Source organism: Telmatherina bonti (assembly GCF_933228915.1).
Source record: "Telmatherina bonti genome assembly, chromosome: 22".
NCBI lineage: Eukaryota > Metazoa > Chordata > Actinopteri > Atheriniformes > Telmatherinidae > Telmatherina > Telmatherina bonti.
Genome location: NC_136631.1, coordinates 19,063,472 through 19,074,443, shown reverse-complemented (window position 1 = coordinate 19,074,443; position 10,972 = coordinate 19,063,472).

Genomic DNA, 10,972 nt, shown 5'->3' with positions numbered 1-10,972 from the left:
AGTTTATTCAAGCACCACAAACTCTATGATGCAGCTGAGAGTAAAAGAAATAATTTTAATTAGTAGTACATACCTAGAAGTGCAGACGTTTTTTCTCACTTTTGCAGTGGAAATTATCTGTTTGGCTCTTTGACAAGTCTTTTCACTCACTGATACCATGCTTCTCTTTGATGAGATCTGGTGTGGAGCAGCAGGAATGGTTAGTGGAGGCATTGCTCGGTCACTTAGAAGGCCTCCCTGAAGGGGTTTAAAGTTTTGTGAGATTATAGACTGAGATCATTGAACCTCCTTGCATCCTGGAACCCCCTGTGTGGCTATCCTGTTCACTTGAAAGTGCTGTGCTGAAAGCAAGCTCTCCACGTCAGAGGAGAGCTCAGAAGTCTGCAAAAGGACAGGTTTGTATGAGTCCTCTTATTAACTACTAGAGCGACCCCTCATACAAACCTAATGGACCCCACTTTAGCTGTCATCACCATGCCAACTAGCTGTCCACTTTGGCGCAACAAGGCTTTTGTCCAGAGAGATGTGACTGTGTTAATCTGTCTCAGCCTACAAGTCATCACCTCAAAGGAGCAACCAAAGTCAATGCTTTCTTCTCCTCTGAGATCATTTGATTAAGAGGAAAATATGGCTCCTGACACCTTATTGTAGAGCCTGAATACATTGCAATAAGAGGATACCTGAGTCCAGGTCAAATAAAGGTCTATTTATTGGGGTTAGACAGGCTGCATATGAAATCTGTTGGCAACTGTTCACTAGTTGACTTCAGAGGATTAAGCGAGCAGAAAGGAATATGACAGATCAGCAAACTTTTTACTCAGCAGAGTTGGCACTGCGGCTGTAGAAGTTAATAATTCAGGAGTCAAAGATCAGCACCTGTTATCCATCAGAACCAAACCATAGCTGTGTCATAAAAGGGAAGACACTGTGGTAGAAGATTAACAAGCACCAAACAGAAAATGATAATCTGCTTTGCTGTTGTGCAGTTTTAAGTTCATGACATTCCTTTGCCAACACAATCTAAAAGATGAGTTTGTGTTTTATATAGAATATAGGTCACCTCCTCTGCCTGGATGACAGACGTGTAACTTTATAACAATAAAGATTAGATGGGGCAGTGACTATAGTTGTCATCTAGTTGATTCTGGGTTTATTTAAGGTCTGCATGGCTTTGTGATTATCAGTCACTCATCTGGACACCAGGAGGGTGAAAGGATTCTATACGCTGGTAGTTTAATCCACAACAGAATGCTACCCAGTGTAATCCAGTAGATCTGCCTACTTAGAATTGGGGAGAAATCTGAACATTTTAAAATCAGATGTAATTATTGTGCTAAAAGATTTGTACATCCCTTGGATCAGAATAAAGTAGCCTTACATTTTACCCTGGGGGTTTGGGGTTGTTTGGAACATAAATACAAAACCAGCATCATTGGTGGATCCAGAAATGATTACATACATCACATGGGGTAATTCTTCATGAATCTCTTCATAGGGAGTCGTGTTGAAGGGAAAGTGGAGTAGTGCTGAAGGGAAGAGCGTTCATCAACACAGATTCGTATTCCTACAGCCTCATCCCTCTCATTGACCTTCCTGTTTGTGCATGTAGGGGATTGGGCCTGTGGGCTTGGCTGGTGGTCTTCCCAGGCTATTTTTATAGAGACTTCCCCCACCCCAGTCCTTTGGGGAAGTTGATAGGACCACATGAACCCAATCTAGTTAGTCAACCATTGGTCAAAGATGTAGATGAAGTTGAACATTTACAAAGAGAAACTGTATGTTTATTGATTAAACTTGGTAAAGGTAACTGAGACAAACATTGTTCACATGATCTAAATTCACATTAAGCTGCGGTTATTGTGAAGGGGTGCGGTGTATAATGATCAGAAAGGTGTCCAATATTGAAACTGCAGTTCTCCTTCTCCTCTTTTCTATACTGTGGCATTGTTAAGGATAAAACAACAAAGATAAAACCAGTTTAAAGGCTTAGTAATGTGTGCCTGTGAGCTCCCTGAAAAGGTGCAGAATGAAGCAACCTGTTTCTCCAGGGATTACCACTACTAAGAAGACCTATACTTATAGAAGAGCCCTTTAATTGTTTTTATCAATGATTTTACCTTTAGTGTTAAATAAATCATCAACATTGATAAATGCAAATGATTCCATTATACAGTATATATACAGTATATATATATATATATATATATGCTGACAGTTGGCTTCATTTAAAAAATGCTTTAAAAGATCACATATATAATGTTGTGGATTGGGTAGACAGGACTTACGTGGCCAAAGAAAAGTGCAAAGTGTATAACGCTCAGATCTCATCAGGTTTTTAAAGGCAACCTGCCTCTGCCTGGGACTATTATTTGTTTTGCTTTGCTGTGATGGACTGATAACCTCTCCAGGGTGTACTCTGCCTCTTGCCCAATGATGACTGGGAAAGGCTCCAACTTCCCCGCGACCCTTAATTGGACTGAGTGGTTAGGATAAGGAAGGAATGAATTATATTAGTTTGTGCATTGTTCAATATGTGTAATTTTATGTCTTATGGTATTTTTGCCATGAATCTTGTAGATATAAGACAATATGGGGTGGTTAGGGTTTGTGTGGTAGGGATTATTGTAAATACTAATCTATGTATCTTGTTGTTCTTGTTTTATCAGGGGACTCCTGGAAGACTAGCTGCTGCCTTGGCAGCATCGAATGGAGATCCTGGAAATAACTAAATACATAAACCCCATAATCCTGCCTGGGCCCTTTTCATCCCTGCCTCATCTGGACCACTGACACTGTGTTTGTGACTGTTCTCATTCTTGCTCCCTATCAGCTCAGGTAAAACTGTCTTTAATTCAGTTCTGTTTTTTATTTTTCCTTTAGGGAAGGGGTAAATTACTTTACTTGTTTAAAGAAAGGGACATTAAACTACTCAGAATTTTGCAATGGGGTATTTTTCAGTTTCTTCTATCATTCAAATGCTGTGACTGCCTTTTCTGCAAAGACTCACAGTTATGCAGTGGTTTCCAAACTTTTTCTGCAGGGCTCCCTTTTTATAGACGACGATAATGTTGAGTTTCATTATGTTTTTTTTTTCCTGTCTGTAAAGCGTCTTGAGATGGCATTGCTGTGATTTGACCATAGACTGTATATAAAGAGATGGATGTAGCCTCCGTGACGTCACCCATAGGTTTCTGAAGACCTGGATTGAAGCTCGGTGGGCGGTTCCTACCATTGCCATCTTAGCAGTGTCACGCGTGTCATCTCACCTGGAAAATACATAAATGGGCAAAGAGGTGGAGCTGAGAGGGGGGCTGTGAGCATCATGGTGGATGATTGACATCGAGCGAACTCTGAGCTTTCTGTAGCTAAAGGCTAACCGAGCTAAACAGGAACTACCAGGAGCTAACCAGCTGACGGAAGTAAGCGTGCTAAAGCTAAGTCACGTTGCTAACCGTCTTAAAACCGAGGTTGTTCTACGTTCTTCTTACTTGAACCAGGAGATTCGTACCTGTCAATCAAAAGGACACGACCCTAAATATGACGAACTTCGAGAATAAATTACTTTTAAACGGGCGAGTGAGAAAAAAAATACAGAAATGTACACCTGGAAAAGAAGAAATCACCATGAAGGGTAAATTTGTCCACAATAAATAAGTGAATTCTTAGGTAAAATGTATTTTTGTTTCACAAGTACTATTGATCAATAAAACTCATGGTTTTATGGTGACCGATCTATAAGCTATAAATTGTTATGTTCTATATTGAGAGAATAGTTGTGCAACTCGTTAGATTAACATAATTAGGTAATTTTGCATTGGGTCCTGGATTTTGAACCTGTTTTGTAAATACAGGTCGGGTCTGCGTTATTGACTGTGAAAAAGTGACGCTCCAGCCTTGCAGCCAACAAGCTTGACCAGAGAGCCAATGATGGTGCGCCTCCTGGCTAAAATTTGAGCTCTACCACACTGTCCAGCCAACCCTGTGGAAGAATTGTGTCAGTCCCACAGGTCGACACCAACGAGAGCCAACTCAATCCACTTCCCTTGATTTGACTATACCTTGACTTTTGACGTGTACTTTGAATGGATCCACCTTGAACATCCCTCAAGGACAATTTTATTTTATTCCTATTTTCATTTAGTTTAAAGGGCCCTTCTGTGTAAACTAAACAACTAAACAGTTGTTACGAATTGAATACCTGACTGGTTATTACTTTACTTCTTAGCTCCTACAAACCTAGGTATACGTGTACACACTCATAAGTGGGTTACAATAATGAAAGAAAATATACAAAGTAATGTACAAAATGTTATGAGAACCTATTTGCCAACTGCTGTGAGAGCTGTTCTTTACCTATTGCAATTGCAAGGTAAGGGACCACAGTTGGTCCATCATCCATTTTCTGCCGCATAACCTGAGGCAAGTTGCGGGGGCAGCAGCCTAAGCAGGGAATCCCAGACTTCTCTCGTCCTAGCCACATTTGCCAACTCTGCAGGGGGTCCCAAGGCGTTACCAGGCCAGCCGAGAGATATATTCCCCCCCATCGTGTCCTGGGTCTTCCGTGGGATCTCCTTCCAGAGGGACGTGCCTGGAAAACCTCATCAGGGAGGCATCCAGGACGCATCCTAACCAGATGCCCAATCGACCTCAACTGGCCCCTCTTGATGCAGAGGATCAGCGGCTCTACTTCGAGCATAGGTGAGGGGAGAAACATACAGTGGATCAACTAGTAAATCGAGAGCTTTGCCTTCTAGCTCAGTTTGTCTGATGCCTTCTCAGTCAGGAATGTGTACCATTGCTTTTAAAAACATTGACTGTAAATAATTCCTGCTGGTTTAAGTTTTTTTTACAGTCTCTAGATCTAAATCTAAGTCTGAATCCGTGTTAACTATTTTCCTTTTATAGCTGTTTTTTAAAAAAAAAAAAAAAAAAAAAAAAAAAAAGTATATATTTGCAGGACCTTTCCTATAAGGATTGTCATTGGCACGAACAGTGTTTCCAGTTTGCAAAGTGTGGCCGCTCACTTGTAGAGAAGGCCTTTGCAGCCAAATAGGATTTACTGGTTTTACTGCTCTGCACTGAACAGCACTCCTCCAAGTGCTGCACCTGCAAGAAAACTATCATGCCAGGTATACAGGGATTAATCTAACTGTACAAGACATAAAACCTATTTCGCAATATGTTGCTATATTTATTGTATTCACACATACATGCTAAACATGAATTATTATACTTTTTAAGCATTGTTTTTTTTTAACTTAAAATAATAATCAGTCTTGGAAACAGTGACTGAGAAACAGTCCCAGCAAATGGACTATTAAAACCTATTTGCAGTTGCTTCTTTGACATCTGTTTCCAAGGTGCAAAATTAACTTTCTGCTTTTAAACAGCACAAAATGTGTTCATTTACTGGTTCATAATTCATTGGTGGAGTCAATGAAAATATGTTTCAATGTTTGAAGTGTAAACAAAAAAACTATTCTATTGTTCTTCTTGTATATATTACTACTTCATCTCTTATCCAAATAATATCCAAAACATTTTTTCCAGTTCTTGTCTCTTTAAGGCCTTCTCGCCCAAAAGCTCAGTTTTCTCTCATATAAAGTTCTCTATTGGCTGCAAATGATCCAGAGCAATGATATCTAAGAAACAATATTATCTATTGAAGAGTTTTTCAAATGTTTTTCACAAAAGGTGTTCAATATATTAAAACAGTGAGAGAAACTGAATGCACATAAATTTATTGCTTCCTCAGAGGAGTCTCGAAATGACCCATTTTTTCACAAGCTAGAAATCCTCCCAAATATTCTAACAGAAAACTGGTATTGAGAGGAAAATTAACTTTGTTTAAAGCTTGTACCTCTGGAGCACATTCTTGTAATATCTCGTGGTATCTTACCAAGCTGAACTCTGAAAATACAACCTGTCTTAACTTGAATGCATTCCAATCTCCTCAAAAGCAAACGTGAATGCTTGTAACATTGCTCACTCATTTGGAATGTGTTGTTATGGGGTAAGGGGGCTGCTTAGTAGACGTGGGTCTAGGCTGACCTGGCTGAGGTGAGAGCTCCGCTGGCTCTGTAGCTCCGAAGTAACCACAACTGCTCTTGCATGGCTTTTGAGCTTAAAGTGAAAACCAGGTTTGTATAGAAATGTGTTTAAAGAGCTGTTGGTATTGATCCATACTACTGAGTACTTTCTAAATAGCAAAGTAAATATTCAAGACAACTGAATTCAAATGTGAAATTGAATAGATTTAGAGCCAGGAATCGAGTATAATAATCATTATTAATTTTTTTGGGGGTTTTTTGGAAAGGCTGAAGAATTTCTATTATATTGCACTGCCCTTCCAAAAAAAAGCCACACAATATTTAGCTGGGATCTTTTAATGATGATGCACATCCCCAGGATCCTCAATAGGATTCAGGCCTGGACTTGGTTATGTCCATTTAATGTGTTAAAATGACGTTTCATGCTTCTATATATTTGAATTTTAACCAGATTCTTGGTATTATCTTCAAATATGGGTGTGCCATCATGAAACAAAAAGCCATTGATTGAATAACTTGTCATTGAGGATATTCAGGCATTTAGCTGACTGGACTCATAATGCTGCTGAACAGAGACCTGAAAAATGTAACAACTCCAGATCACTGCATTTTCCCCATAGGCACAGGCACTAGGCACGATAGATGCATCACTTAAGCTTGTTACATACTCCACCAGGACAATTTTTTTGGCTGGTCCATTCAAACTCCACTAGAAGATTCATCTGCAGCTGGGAGGGTACCTGTGGACAGCAATGTCTGGTTTATGTGCAAGGAACACGATTGTTTCATATCCAACGAGTAACTTTGTCCACGGCAGGGCAGTTTGTGCACATGGCTGGCTTTATGTGTTTTAAATGCCCCATGTTGTAAAAATGTTTGTACCTTTTTTTACCAACTCCATTATGGAGTTAGATTTTTGTTTTTAGTCAATGCAAGAAAATATGAAATCTTGGGGGGAAATTAATCTTGTAGGGAAATAATATATGTTTTATAGTAATTTCTTTCACACTGATAGCAAACCTAATAATATTGAATAGTAAGAAAAAAAAGTTTTGAAATGAAGTATTCTGTCATAATCTAAATATACAGAATAAATATATTTGAAAAATTTGACATTTAAAAAATATATATTAAAGAAATATACATGTTTCACTCCCAAATATTGTCAAAGTGAAAACTTTTACTTTAGATAAAATTTCTTCTCTATCAAAACTTTTGCTCTTTCTCTCGCTCTCTCTCTGTATCTCTCTCCCTCTCTCTCTCTCAAAACGTTTCTGCTATCATTTCAAGATCTTAGTATCAATGTGAAAATTCTGCCATGGCCCACCCATGGCAGAATTTCATGTTGCTGCTTGTCATTCTCAACCAAACTGACAGCTGGGTGGTGATCATTTTTGCAAAGTGGTTACGCCATTCTCATTAATATTCATGATGAAACTCCTGCTCTCCCTGCAGTGATCCACCATTTCCCTGCTACGATGCCAACACCATTGTAAAGCTTATTACATACTTCATGTGAAGCAAAAACTTCGTTCTTGTTCCCTAGACCCTGAGAAGAAAATTACATAATTTTGTTCTCCCGGACGTGTTTAAAGATGGTTCTTAACACATCAGGCTGGCAGAAGTTTTCTCTTCTGGGGCTCTGGGAATTATCATGTGATTGGTTGGACTTTGACGTGGGCGTGGTTAACACGGAAAAACATGAAGTAGAAAGATGCCGCTTCTGTACTTTTGCTGTTGAAGGCAAAACATTAAATGTTAAATGTTTATCAAAATGGCAAAACAACAATAAAGCCATAATTGGAGGGGCAACAAAACAATAAATACAGCCACTAAACTGCAACCAAGTGCAAGATGTCAACAACAAAAAAAGGGGCATGTTGAACAAGGCAAGTTACTGATACTTAGTGGGACACATGAAGTTCATTTTTGGGCATTACAGACTCTCAATGTTAGCGTGCACCTAGCTCACTGACAATGTGAGTATGTCATTGAGGTTTAAGTCAGTCTTGGTCCCTCTGAGTCTGGACTTATTGAGGTTGATGACACTGAAAGTTTGCCCACACATGTAAGTGATGCCAAACAGTGAAAACATCACCTGTGTGTGACGGGGGTTAAAAATGGATGGTTTTTATTTGTCACTGTTTTTATTGCACACCATTGTTTTAACCTTTGATTGCTGTGATCCTAACCCCCCTGCAGACCCATCAACCTAACTGTTAAACACCTGTGAGTGTCCCGGCAGCAGGCAATTTAAAGTGGGGCAACAGGAGTGACACAGGGAGAGGAAAAGAGACGCTGTTGGAGAGGAAGCTCCTGAAAGATGGAGGAGGAAATTTTAAAATAAAATAAAAATAAATAAATAAATAAATAAAAAAACCGACAGAGCAAGGGACTGCTGAGAGAGCAGTGAGGACAGGTACCACCGTGGCTTGGCGGAGGTAAGGCAGGAGCCTGAAGTGCAGCAGCCAGTCTGGATCCTATGGCGCAGCTACTCAGTCCAGGGCCTCTGGATATTCCTGGCCCAGGACCAAGGGTCCAGAGGGAGAGGCTGGCTGCAGGGCCAGGCAGGAGGGTTCCCCTCTTAAAATTGTGGACTGCCATATCTTGCTCCTCTCTGCAGGTCGTGGGACGTGGTGCTGCAGAACAGAAGGCGGCATAATTGAATACGTCACAGCAGGGAAGAGGACTACCACCCCAAGCCGCACCGTGGAAATTTTAGAGGACTGGGTTGGAGGATGGAGTTTTAGTGTGGCTGACACTGCTCCCCGTGATTTTTTTTTTTTTTTTTAAAAGGACCAAGGTGGCTCGGAGGACTGTCTTACCTGTTTTTATTTATTTTATGTTTTAACATGCCCCGGCCACCCTGACATGTGCATGTTTCTTAATGTTTGGGATCCTTCGTAGTGAGACCTGTGTGTCAATCTTTTCAGCTTCAGGGACAAGAATCTATTTTTTAGCTCAGTGTCACACTGAAACTCAATCCATTCCATTTAAATGAGGTCTGGGACAGAATCAGGGTTAACACAGAAGGGTTGAGTGAATAATTCCATGTCCCACTTTTTCTGAAGACCATAAAATGTGCATCAAACTCCCTGTTTAAGTTGTGCAGCATAGTCAGCTAGCCTCTCCTTCACCAGCTTTACTTCTCTCAAACTCGGAAGTTTCCTTAGGGAAAAAAAAAAAATGAATGTCTCTAGTCTTAATGTGGGTCACCACAGTGTAAGTTTTGCCCTTTGCCCATGCAAGAAAATATAATAATTTCAGGATGTATAATTTGATGTTTTCTAGGTAATTTAGCAACAAACAAGCAGACAGGTGATTTGGCTAAAATCTCAGCAAAACTTAACATAATACTTGTTTACATTTAAGTAAACTTCACTGTTGAACATAAGAATAAGAAAAAAACATGTATGTTGTGTACCATCTTAATGTTTTGGCTTACCTACCGACAGACATCGCCAGAGAAGTCCCAGCTTCCTTTGAAAGGCCTTGACATGGTCAAACAGCTCTGAGACAATCTGCTCCTTGCCTTAAAGCTGAACATTCAGTGAGTTGAGAAGATTTGTGATGTCCACCATGAAAGCCACGTCACAAATCCATTTGTTGGGACTTGGATGTCACCGGCACTGGTTGTCAGTAACTCTGCGATGGCATGCGCAGCTCCAATAAGACCAGATGTTTTGGTTTGAAATTTATCCTTAAGGTCCTGACTCGTCTTCAATGCAGGTTATTGTGTTGCGGACGAGGCTAATTTGAGTAAAGACTCTTGCCTGTGATGGCACACAAATGAAGCTGCTGTTGACACTCTAACAAAATGCCCAGTTGAAAAAGATCTACCAGTCTTGGCAATTAGAGCCGAAATTTTATAACTGGCCTGTGTCACAGTCCTGGATAGCCAAGGGCCGTCTTAGGGCATTTTGCTGTGAAGGCAATTTAACTAACAGCTTACTGTACTGCTTTTCTTTTTTCTTTTTTTTTTTTTTGCACCTCTCCTTGGAGAACACATGTTTTGTATCGTAATGGTAACATATATTGTACTCCTTTTGTACAGCCTCAGAGTGATTTACAGATGACACACACTGCATTAGAATTAATACCCATAAAAACACATTTTTCTTCCCAAAGCACATCTTTTCTGTATGCCACTGCCTGTAGTGCTCCATGATGATCTGTTGAGTCTAAGGGCTTGAGGCAACATTTTTTCATGAGGTTATGTTTTCCTGTGTCCTTTGTTCCTGGTTTCCTGTTTTATTTTGTAGGTTGTTCCTTTTGGCTTTGTGTTCAGTAGTTCTCCTGGGTTCATTCAGTTAATTTGTTTCACCTGTGTCTCGTTGTGTTCTGGGTATTTATATCCCTCAGTTTTTGTCTTGAGTTGCTGGATTAAAGCAGTCTTTAACCCACATCCCTGTTTCTCATCTCTGCGTTTGGGTCCACACCTTCACCACCACCGTGACACATTTGCAAAGGCTCATGAGGGATCTTTCAAGTTAATAAAGCTATATAAATGTGAGGAAATATTAACTGTACTATAAAAAATATGGTGCACAAATGTGAAATACACTAAGTGTTAAATTTTTAATAGCTTTTAACTATTGAAGTTTATATCAACAGCAGTACCACGAGTGAGCTGTTCATACCAGTACAGACCTGCCATAAGTGCCAGGGACCAGTGATACATAAACAAGATGTGTTGTTATTACCCCCTGTCATCATGCCCTGTATTGTCTTTTCATGAAGCTCTGTTGGGTATAAATACAGTATAAACAATGACTAGACAGCCAAGAGTAAAGTGCTGGCAGGCCAATTTAGGAGGGAGAATTTGTGTGTTTGCACTATTAGTTGGACAAAAATATCAGAGTGACAGAGGACAGAGTGGGACTCTGGGTCACAAGTGACTATTTGTGGTGGAATGGGATTCC